Raw genomic sequence first — 11,316 nt, 5'->3', positions numbered from 1 at the left:
CAGCCAGAGCCACTGAGAGGCCGAGGAGGAAAGAAAAGCCCTGATGGGACGCTGTTACCAACACTGCCATCTAGTGGTATAATATGGAAATGCAGCTCTTACAGGCAGCTCAGGATTGTATCAGCAGCTAATGTATATCTGTATGTGACTTTAGACACCATGGTGATGCTGCTGAATCTTTTGTAGCTGCATTTACTATATGTCTGGAGCCCTTCTCTCCAATACATGTATTGGTTGTGGACAATTTTTTTTATAAAGACCAGATTCCTGTTGGTGCTGAAGCTGTTGTTACACCTCATAGTTAGTGATGAGCAAATCTGTTCTGTTTCCCTTTGCTAAAAATTTGGACAACAGCAAAAATTGGCAAAATATATTGAAGTCTATGGGTGTTTTTTTTCGTGGCAAAACTTGGCTGACAATTTCACTTATCGCTACTTATTTTATGTGGACTATGAAAATGAAGTTTTTAAAAGAACCTGTTAATGATTTGTTGACACACATGACCTTAGCTAGAGTGGAATCCATTAAATTAGCAATAGCATTAAAGGACAAGGAAGGGCTTAATAACTAGCGGTGCCAATTTGTTAGGACCCCCTAAGTCTCTGTGACTTGGTGAAAGGTTTAAACATTCCCACCAGCCCTTCCAAAAACATCAACCATGATAATTATATTAGGAAGGGGCAACCAGATGTTGTGTCAGACAAGCTTTAGTTCTCCTTTAAACCGGCCAACTCGTGTAAAAGTCTGGCCAGTTCTACACTCACTTTCATCTGAGACATAAGGTCAGGGTAACTAGCATGGCGTTAGAGTTCATGTTTGTGTGTAAAGTGACAGTAAGTGCGGAGTGAGAGGTTAAAACCAGTGGTTAGTGAATGTTTGTAGGAAGATTAGGGGTGCTCAGTGGGTAATCACATTTCTGAGGGTTTAGGTTATAGGCCTGAGTGAAAAGTTGAGTTTTAAGAGACCGTTTAAAGGCTTGGAAAGTCTAGCAGTGCATAATGGAATGGGGGAGAGTGTTCCAGAGAATGGGTGCAGCACGTGGGAAGTCCTGGATGCGGGCGAGAGATGAAGTAATGAGTGAGGAGGAGATGGAAGGTTACATCTGGGGGGTACTTGGGGGTTAGGGTGATTATATAGAGGGGTGCGGCTCCGGTGAGTGCTTTGTAGGTAAGTTCTATATATAACAGGCAGCCAATGCAAGGATTGGCACAGAGGGGCGGCACTTGTGGAGCAGAAGGAGAGGTGTATGAATCTGGCAGCACTGTTCATGATGGATTGGAGTGGGGTTTAGACAGGGGAAGCCCACAGAGCAGAGTGGATGAGAATTTTTGCAGTCTCATGAGTGAGGAAAGGTCAAATGCGTGCAATGTTTTTGTGTGTATGTTTTGACTTAACTTTTGCGGTGCGACTGAGCCCCTTTAAGGAAGATCATCATTTTTTATTGGCTTTTGAATTTTGTTGCTTCATTATTCTGCCTTGGCCTGAAACAAAATGGATGCCTGGTTATGTTTCTATTCAGCCCCACTACTATTCATCTTCCATTCTGGCTTCCAACTGCTGTTTATTTCCTTTTGTACTCCAAGGAGAATAAATCATTACATGGAAGATCGTGGGGCCCGGACTGGCCATCTGTGGGGTCTGGCAAATGCTAGAGAGGCTGCTGTAAGATGCCATAGACCAGGGATCCCCAACCTTTTTTTACCCGTGATGTTGGAGAGCAATGCAAGCATGAAAACATTTCCTAGGGGATGACCAATAAGGGCTGCGATTGGTTATTTTATAGCCCAATGATGACTCGCAGACTACAGGAGTCTCTGCTTGACAGTACACATACTTTATGCCTCCAAATCTTGAAGTCACAAATTCAAAAAAGAAAACCTGCTTTGGGGCCACTGGGAGCAACATCAGAGGGGTTGGGAAGCAACATGTTGCTAACGAGCCACTGGTTGGGGATCACTGCCATAGACAGTCACTGTTTATTGGGCTGGTGGGGGGCTGTTTGGGCCTCTGTGTAATTGAGATGCCAGGGACTATTTTGTATCCCAGTCCTGGGCTGCCCCTGAGAACCCTCCCGTCTCATTCCTGAACCACAACTTTCCTCCCCAATAATTCCACATTTACCATACACGCTGAGTAATGCAGCTGGGTTGACAGGCGCCATGTTGCGCAGCTAAATAACAAGTGATTGCAGTACACAGAGCATTCTCTGTGTCAGTGATTGCTTAAAGGGGTCCACCCAAACACAACTGAAGCTTTATGAAAAGTAATCATCATTTCAAGTAACTTTGCAATATACATCAATTAAAAAATATGTAGCCTTTTCACAATTTTAAATTCAACAATATGGTTTGGAACAGTTCCCTAAGCCCGCCCCCTGCTTCCCTGCTGATCCAAGTGGAGGAGGGCCCCCTGAGAAGGGTATTAAAGGAACAGTAACACCAAAAAATTTATATATTTCAAAGAAATTAAACTATAATGTACTGCTGCCCTGCACTGGTAAAAGTTTTGTGTTTGCTTCAGAAACATTACTAGAGTTTATATAAACCCTGGTGTGTAGCCATGGGGGCAGCCATTCAAAAGAAGAAAAGGTACAGGTTATATAGCAGCTAACAGATAAACCCTATAGAATACAATGGTGTCTTATCTGTTATCTGCTATGTAACCTGTGCCTTTTCTCCTTTTTTCCAGCTTGAATGGCTGCCCCCGGGGCTACACAGCAGCTTATTTATATAAACTATAGTAGTGTTCCTGAAGCAAACACACCAGTTTTATCAGTGCAGGGCCACAGTACGTTATATTTTAATTACTTTAAAACACTTTCATTTTTTGGTGTTACTGTTCCTTTAAGACATAGCTCCCAACTATCCCGCTTTACGCAGGACAGTCCCAGTTTTTCCACACTGTCCCGCGGTCCCTTTAAGTGTCCTGCTCGTCTTCGGGTCTTCACGGCTTTCTTTGGGTTTTATCAGCTCCTTCCATCACTGCTGTGTTCAGATCTTCACGGCTTCTTCCTGCACATTTGTCTTCGGCTCTTTCTGGCTCCTTCAGACGCTTCAGGTCATCTCAGTCCTTTTGATCGTTTTCCGAATGTCTGCAAGGCTCGCGAGATGCAAGTATGGCATAGCCAGCCATTTTAATTCAAATTCAGACGAGAATTAACAGGATGGGTGCTGCTCAGGCTGTGGGTCACAAAAGTTACGCTGGTGCTGCTCTGCCTTTACCTACTACTCTGCAAGCTCTACTTACTGCTCCATTTTCTTTAAAAACCAAGCTTGGTGAGTCCCAGACTGTAATATTAATTATTAATAAACACCTTTATTGCACTCAGGGACTGTAAGTAGAGCTTGTAGAGTAGTAGATAAACGCAGATTAGCACCAGCACCCGAGATGACCCGAAGCACCTGAAGGAGCCGAAAAGACCCGAAGACAAATGTACAGGAAGGGATCCAAAGACAGCGGTGACAGAAGGAAGCGGACGAGCGGAATACTTAGGGGCACACTCATTAAAGTACGAATCCGAATCACGAAATTCGATCTGAAAGTTCCGAAATTTTCGTATTGAAACGATCGTTTACGATTGGCGATCCGATAGTCACAAAATTGTCATATCTGACAACTGATCTGACGCTGATCGTAAACAACGGGAAAACCTTTCCGACTTTGAACCTTCAGTGCATGATTTTGGAAGCCTCCCATAGGGCTCAATGGCACTCTGCAGCTCCAACCCGGCCCAAGGAAAGTCTCCCATAGGGCTCAATGGCACTCTGCAGCTCCAACCCGGCCCAAGGAAAGTCTCCCATAGGGCTCAATGGCACTCTGCAGCTCCAACCCGGCCCAAGGAAAGTCTCCCATAGGGCTCAATGGCACTCTGCAGCTCCAACCCGGCCCAAGGAAAGCCTCCCATAGGGCTCAATGGCACTCTGCAGCTCCAACCTGGCCCAAGGAATGTCTCCCATAGGGCTCAATGGCACTCTGCAGCTCCAACCTGGCCCAAGGAAAGTCTCCCATAGGGCTCAATGGCACTCTGCAGCTCCAACCTGGCCCAAGGAAAGTCTCCCATAGGGCTCAATGGCACTCTGCAGCTCCAACCCGGCCCAAGGAAAGTCTCCCATAGGGCTCAATGGCACTCTGCAGCTCCAACCCGGCCCAAGGAAAGTCTCCCATAGGGCTCAATGGCACTCTGCAGCTCCAACCCGGTCCAAGGAAAGTCTCCCATAGGGCTCAATGGCACTCTGCAGCTCCAACCCGGCCCAAGGAAAGTCTCCCATAGGGCTCAATGGCACTCTGCAGCTCCAACCCGGCCCAAGGAAAGTCTCCCATAGGGCTCAATGGCACTCTGCAGCTCCAACCAGGCCCAAGGAAAGTCTCCCATAGGGCTCAATGGCACTCTGCAGCTCCAACCTGGCCCAAGGAAAGTCTCCCATAGGGCTCAATGGCACTCTGCAGCTCCAACCCGGCCCAAGGAAAGTCTCCCATAGGGCTCAATGGCACTCTGCAGCTCCAACCCGGCCCAAGGAAAGTCTCCCATAGGGCTCAATGGCACTCTGCAGCTCCAACCCAGCCCAAGGAAAGTCTCCCATAGGGCTCAATGGCACTCTGCATCTCCAACCCGGCCCAAGGAAAGTCTCCCATTGGGCTCAATGGCACTCTGCATCTCCAACCTGGCCCAAGGAAAGTCTCCCATAGGGCTCAATGGCACTCTGCATCTCCAACCCAGCCAAGGAAAGTCTCCCATAGGGTTCAATGGCACTCTGCAGCTCCAACCCGGCCCAAGGAAAGTCTCCCATAGGGCTCAATGGCACTCTGCAGCTCCAATCTGGCCCAAGGAAAGTCTCCCATAGGGCTCAATGGCACTCTGCAGCTCCAACCCGGCCCAAGGAAAGTCTCCCATAGGGCTCAATGGCACTCTGCAGCTCCAACCCGGCCCAAGGAAAGTCTCCCATAGGGCTCAATGGCACTCTGCATCTCCAACCCGGCCCAAGGAAAGTCTCCCATTGGGCTCAATGGCACTCTGCATCTCCAACCTGGCCCAAGGAAAGTCTCCCATAGGGCTCAATGGCACTCTGCATCTCCAACCCGGCCCAAGGAAAGTCTCCCATAGGGTTCAATGGCACTCTGCAGCTCCAACCCGGCCCAAGGAAAGTCTCCCATAGGGCTCAATGGCACTCTGCAGCTCCAATCTGGCCCAAGGAAAGTCTCCCATAGGGCTCAATGGCACTCTGCAGCTCCAACCCGGCCCAAGGAAAGTCTCCCATAGGGCTCAATGGCACTCTGCAGCTCCAACCCGGCCCAAGGAAAGTCTCCCATAGGGCTCAATGGCACTCTGCAGCTCCAACCCGGCCCAAGGAAAGTCTCCCATAGGGCTCAATGGCACTCTGCAGCTCCAACCCGGCCCAAGGAAAGTCTCCCATAGGGCTCAATGGCACTCTGCAGCTCCAACCCGGCCCAAGGAAAGTCTCCCATAGGGCTCAATGGCACTCTGCAGCTCCAACCTGGCCCAAGGAAAGTCTCCCATAGGGCTCAATGGCACTCTGCAGCTCCAACCCGGCCCAAGGAAAGCCTCCCATAGGGCTCAATGGCACTCTGCAGCTCCAACCCGGCCCAAGGAAAGTCTCCCATAGGGCTCAATGGCACTCTGCAGCTCCAACCCGGCCCAAGGAAAGTCTCCCATAGGGCTCAATGGCACTCTGCAGCTCCAACCCGGCCCAAGGAAAGTCACCCATAGGGCTCAATGGCACTCTGCAGCTCCAACCCGGCCCAAGGAAAGTCACCCATAGGGCTCAATGGCACTCTGCAGCTCCAACCCGGCCCAAGGAAAGTCTCCCATAGGGCTCAATGGCAATCTGCAGCTCCAACCTGGCCCAAGGAAAGCCTCCCATAGGGCTCAATGGCACTCTGCAGCTCCAACCCGGCCCAAGGAAAGTCTCCCATAGGGCTCAATGGCACTCTGCAGCTCCAACCTGGCCCAAGGAAAGTCTCCCATAGGGCTCAATGGCACTCTGCAGCTCCAACCTGGCCCAAGGAAAGTCTCCCATAGGGCTCAATGGCACTCTGCAGCTCCAACCCGGCCCAAGGAAAGCCTCCCATAGGGCTCAATGGCACTCTGCAGCTCCAACCCGGCCCAAGGAAAGTCTCCCATAGGGCTCAATGGCACTCTGCAGCTCCAACCCGGCCCAAGGAAAGTCTCCCATAGGGCTCAATGGCACTCTGCAGCTCCAACCCGGCCCAAGGAAAGTCACCCATAGGGCTCAATGGCACTCTGCAGCTCCAACCCGGCCCAAGGAAAGTCACCCATAGGGCTCAATGGCACTCTGCAGCTCCAACCCGGCCCAAGGAAAGTCTCCCATAGGGCTCAATGGCACTCTGCAGCTCCAACCCGGCCCAAGGAAAGTCACCATACCGAAGCTTGAATGAATTCCGAAACTTTCGTACTCGTTGTGACAAATCCAATTTTGTCACGCAAATTGTCGCAAAGTACAAAAAAGTTGCGCAAATTAATGAAAAATCATAGAAAATACGCAAAAGTTGTAAACTTTAGAAAAAACACAATTTTTTTTTGTAATCGGACCTGTCGTACTTTAATGAATGTGCCCCTCATAGGCACGCAGAAGATTTTGGTAAGTTCCTGGGACAGTGTGCAAAAAGTTTTGTCCCTCTTTCTCATTTTCAAAAGTTGGGAGGTTTGGTTACATAAAAGGCATTATATATAAAAGTCATTATGACTTCATATATTGGTCAGCTTTTTCATGTAATCTGTACGTGTGTGATGTTTACAACCTTAACTTGAACAGGGTTGACGCTTTATCAATGGGTATTATAAAAAAAAAAAAAGATGAACTTCTTTTTCACTAAACTTTATTGGCAAAGCACAGGGAGCGCAGCCACTGAAACTACAAGTCCCACCTCCCACCGCGGCCTCTCAGCCAATCCGAGTTCAGTAGAATTTTTTTTTTTTTTTTTTGGCGCTACCGGGCCGCTCGGGCGGCTTTTGCGTGAGGAAGAAGCGGGTGTTGGTGACCCGGATTTAGCAACAATTTGGGGGGGGTGGGATAGTGCTAACAGGGGTGCGGGTGGGGGGAACGACATTACTGAAGGCCCCAACTCCCGCAGTGCAAAGCACCAACCCCCGGAAATACCTCCCCCCGCGGCCTGAGACAATACAACACCCGGATATCGAATTATTAGCGCCCTACAGTCAGGCACTGGGGCCCCGTTACACTGACTGGCGCTTAGGGCCCCCGAACAGCCGGCTGTTATTCACCCCCCGCGGAACAGGGCAACCCGGCAGCCATTTTATTACTCGCAGCCCGAAAACATCTGGACATTTCTCAACACACCCGGATTCCGGGTCCTGCAGGGGAGGGGGCGCCGGATATTACGTCACACACCCGATTTTTTTTTTTTGTAGGCACCCCCTCCCCCCCCCTCGTCTCACCCGCGGGTTCCTGTCGCCAAGGCCGAGACACCCTGATCTAGAATGGAACAAACTGAAGGTGACACCCGAGGGTGTTTTTATTGGAGGGGGTTGGGCCTGTGGCACTGCTGCTGCTGCCAGGGCTTGGGGCACGGGTTGGCACTGCTGGAACTACATCTCCCAGCATTCCTGGCTGGGGGGTATGAGGAAGGCTGCAGCTCCTGACAGCTGGAGGGAGACAGGTTTGGCATGACTGGGATGCGCTGTGTATGCACCACTGTAGGCAACTGGCTGTAGGGATAGGATACCCTGATACCTGAAAACCTTAGGTTGCTTATATGGCATAAGGGCTTACAGTCTGTTGGAAATGATAAGGTGTTACTGTACATTAGTCAAGGGGATGGGGAAGTTACAGTATATTGCTGTAAAGCATGGGGGGGTTAAATGTAGTGGTACAGGGGATGGGGAATTCCAATGTAGTGGTGCAGGGGATGGGGAATTACAGTATTGTTGCACAGGGGATGGGGAATTACAGTATTGTTGCACAGGGGATGGGGAATTACAGTATTGTTGCACAGGGGATGGGGAAATACAATATAGTAGTACAAGGGATGGGGAATTACAGTATAGTTGTACAAGGGATGGGGAATTACAATATAGTTGTACAAGCGATGGGGAATTACAATACAGTTGTACAAGGGATGGGGAATTACAATACAGTTGTACAAGGGATGGGGAATTACTATACAGTTGTACAAGGGATGGGGAATTACAATACAGTTGTACAAGGGATGGGGAATTACAATGTAGTTGTACAAGGGATGGGGAATTACAATATAGTTGCACAGGGGATGAGGAAATACAATATAGTAGTACAAGGGATGGGGATTTACAGTGTTGTTGCATAGGGGATGGGGCATTACAATGTAGTTGTACAAGGGATGGGGAATTATGTTGTGATGGTACAGGGGATGGGGATATACAGTGTAGTGGTACAAGGGATGGGAAATTACAATATTGTGGCACAGGAATGGGGAATTACAATGTAGCTGTACAAGGGATGGGTGGGTTTACAGTGTAAGGATCAGGCCTTACACTGTAGTGGTACAAGGATGGGCAGTTACAATGTTGTGGCACAGGAATGGGGAATTACAATGCTGTGGCATAGGAATGGGGAATTACAATGTAGCTGTACAAGGGATAGGTGGGTTTACAGTGTAGTGGTACAAAGGAAGGGAAATTACAATGTAGTGGTACGGGGGATGAGGAGTTACAATGTAGTGGTACGGGGGATGAATAATCACAGTGTAGTGGTATAAAAAATAGGAAATTACAATGTAGTGGTACGGGGGATGGGTGGATATACAGTGTAGTGGTACAAGACATTGGGTATAACAGTGAAGTGGTACAAATGATGGGGTATTACAGTGTAGTGGTACAAATGATGGGGTATAACAGTGAAGTGGTACAAATGATGGGGTATAACTGAAGTGGTACAAATGATGGGGTAAAACAATGAAGTGGTACAAATGATGGGGTATTACAGTGAAGTGGTACAAATGATGGGGTATTACAGTGTAGTGGTACAAATGATGGGGTATAACAGTGAAGTGGTACAAATGATGAGGTATAACTGAAGTGGTACAAATGATGGGGTAAAACAATGAAGTGGTACAAATGATGGGGTATAACATTGAAGTGCTACAAATGATGGGGTATTACAGTGTATTGGTAAAGGGGATGGGTGGATATACAGTGTAGTGGTACAGGGCACAGGGTATTACAATGTAGAGGTACAAATGATGGGGTATTACATTGTAGTGGTACAAATGATGGGGTATTACAGTGTAGTGGTACAAATGATGGGGTATTACAGTGTATTGGTAAAGGGGATGGGTGGATATACAGTGTAGTGGTACAGGGCACAGGGTATTACAATGTAGAGGTACAAATGATGGGGTATTACAATGTAGTGGTACAAATGATGGGGTATTACATTGTAGTGGTACAAATGATGGGGTATTACAGTGTATTGGTAAAGGGGATGGGTGGATATACAGTGTAGTGGTACAGGGCACAGGGTATTACAATGTAGAGGTACAAATGATGGGGTATTACAATGTAGTGGTACAAATGATGGGGTATTACAGTGTAATGGTACAAATGATGGGGTATTACAGTGTATTGATACAGGGTACAGGGTATTACAATATAGTGGTGCAGGGGATGGGTGGATATACAGTGCAGTGGTACAGGGGGATGGGTGAATATTCAGTGCAGTGGTACAGGGGACGGAGAGTTACAATATAGTGATACAAGGAATGGGTAGAAGGTATGACAGTTTATTGTTAGATGTATTAGACATTACTTTTCTTTGGTATGACTGCTGTGGTCTATAACATTGCATCCAAGCATGATGGTTTACAACAGGCATATCAAGCTCATTAATGGCCACAGCTGTCACAATATCTAACAGAAAAATCCAAACAGTAGTTATTTAGTTCATTATTAATTAAATTTCTATTAGTAACTTGAATTGAATTTTTGCTATCTTAACCATATTCTTCAAAACTCCTCCCAGGTCCGAACTAGAGAGCTAAAGAGTAAATATTCCACTATTAAAAATAATTTCAGACACGGTGTAGTGGAAAAGATTGGGGCCACATTTTATTCAGAGTGTTGGGACCACAAAGAAGGAGAGAGATGGCCTGCTACAGCAATTTGACATTTTAGTGAGATAAGATGGGATTGTTTACAATCTTTGGGTACCAGACATGATTTCCTTTGTAATGGAAGGAAGGAGGGATTGCTTGCACTTCAGCCATGCAAAGAATAATAGCTTACGGAGAGTTGTGTAAAGGCTGATGGGTTGCAGTGTTTGTATGTTAGGATTAGTGGCCTAGGGTTTGACAGACATTTCCCATTCTTGTCCGAGCCTAAAGGAGAAATTGGGCAGCACTGTTTTAGGCTTAAACAGAATGAGTGGTGATGGGTGTAGTTTAGTGGGATGAAGATCTACTTACATCTTATTGGTAGGAGAAATAATGACTTACTGGTTAGTGATACAGGCATTAAAGTGTTCCGTTCATTGTATGTGGCAAGGCACATTACAGTTCAGTTGTAAAAGGCTTGATAGGTTATAGCCTGTTGCTTCTTGGAAATGGCTATTTAAGCCACAGTCCTCATTGACGACAAAAATACCACAACATGTAACTGTGACATTTGTGACAATTCAGTGCTTCCAACTTTGTGCAACAGTTTAGGGAAAGTTATTTCCTGTCTCGGCACAATAATATCCCAGGGCCACACTGTTAAGTGCATTCATAGGTTTGCTGCCCAAAAGTCAGTGCACAACCTCACTAATGCTCTTGTGGATAAATGGGTTCAGATGCCACCAACAATGTTCCAACATCTAGTAGAAACCCTTCCAGAAGAATAGAGGCTGTTGGCAAAGAGAGGACCAACTGCATGTTAATACCCTTGGTTGAGGTGTTGGACAGATAGGTGTTCATATAAGTTTGGTCATGGACTGCAGTATGTGTGCTCTTGTTTTATTATTTTTTCTTTTTTTCTTTATTTTCTGGTTTGTCTGCATACAGTGATATTGAGAACATGGGCACAGTCTATAATGTTTGAACATTTGACTTCAGAACCACCGATGTAGGAGTGATAATTAATACTTGTTGTGGAGGAACTCCAACTCCTAGTACCCCTCACAGCTTTGGCTCTTCTCAGACACATGTAGTCTGTTTATTTGTAGTTTATCAGAAGCTGTAGGGCCAAAAGGAGAAGGGCCATAAGGTAGCTTCTTGCTCCGTTATTGGGATGGAATGGCAAATGATTCAAGGATTAAAAATAACAAAATGCCCCATGCTACACATGACAGGTTTGTTTGGGTGCTA

The 11,316-nt window shown here is 47.1% G+C and overlaps 1 protein-coding gene across 11 annotated transcripts in view; it reads left to right on the top strand.

The window, feature by feature from the left end:
* Positions 1-6,969: 6,969 nt before the first annotated feature.
* nsd3 (nuclear receptor binding SET domain protein 3) overlaps positions 6,970-11,316 on the top strand; it is a 70,319-nt gene continuing 65,972 nt past the window's right edge. For 6 of the 11 annotated variants that reach the window (XM_031897697.1, XM_031897694.1, XM_031897693.1 and 3 more), the window contains exon 1: positions 6,970-7,493. The gene's annotated coding sequence lies outside the window, so the exon portion shown is untranslated. The remainder of the gene's footprint in view (positions 7,494-11,316) is intronic. The other 5 variants (XM_031897698.1, XM_031897699.1, XM_031897701.1 and 2 more) reach the window with 4 other exon arrangements.

Source organism: Xenopus tropicalis, chromosome 3 (genome assembly GCF_000004195.4).
Source record: "Xenopus tropicalis strain Nigerian chromosome 3, UCB_Xtro_10.0, whole genome shotgun sequence".
Taxonomy (NCBI): Eukaryota; Metazoa; Chordata; class Amphibia; order Anura; family Pipidae; genus Xenopus; species Xenopus tropicalis.
Note: the sequence above shows the minus strand (reverse complement) of the source record. Positions and strands in the feature narration are given on the sequence as shown.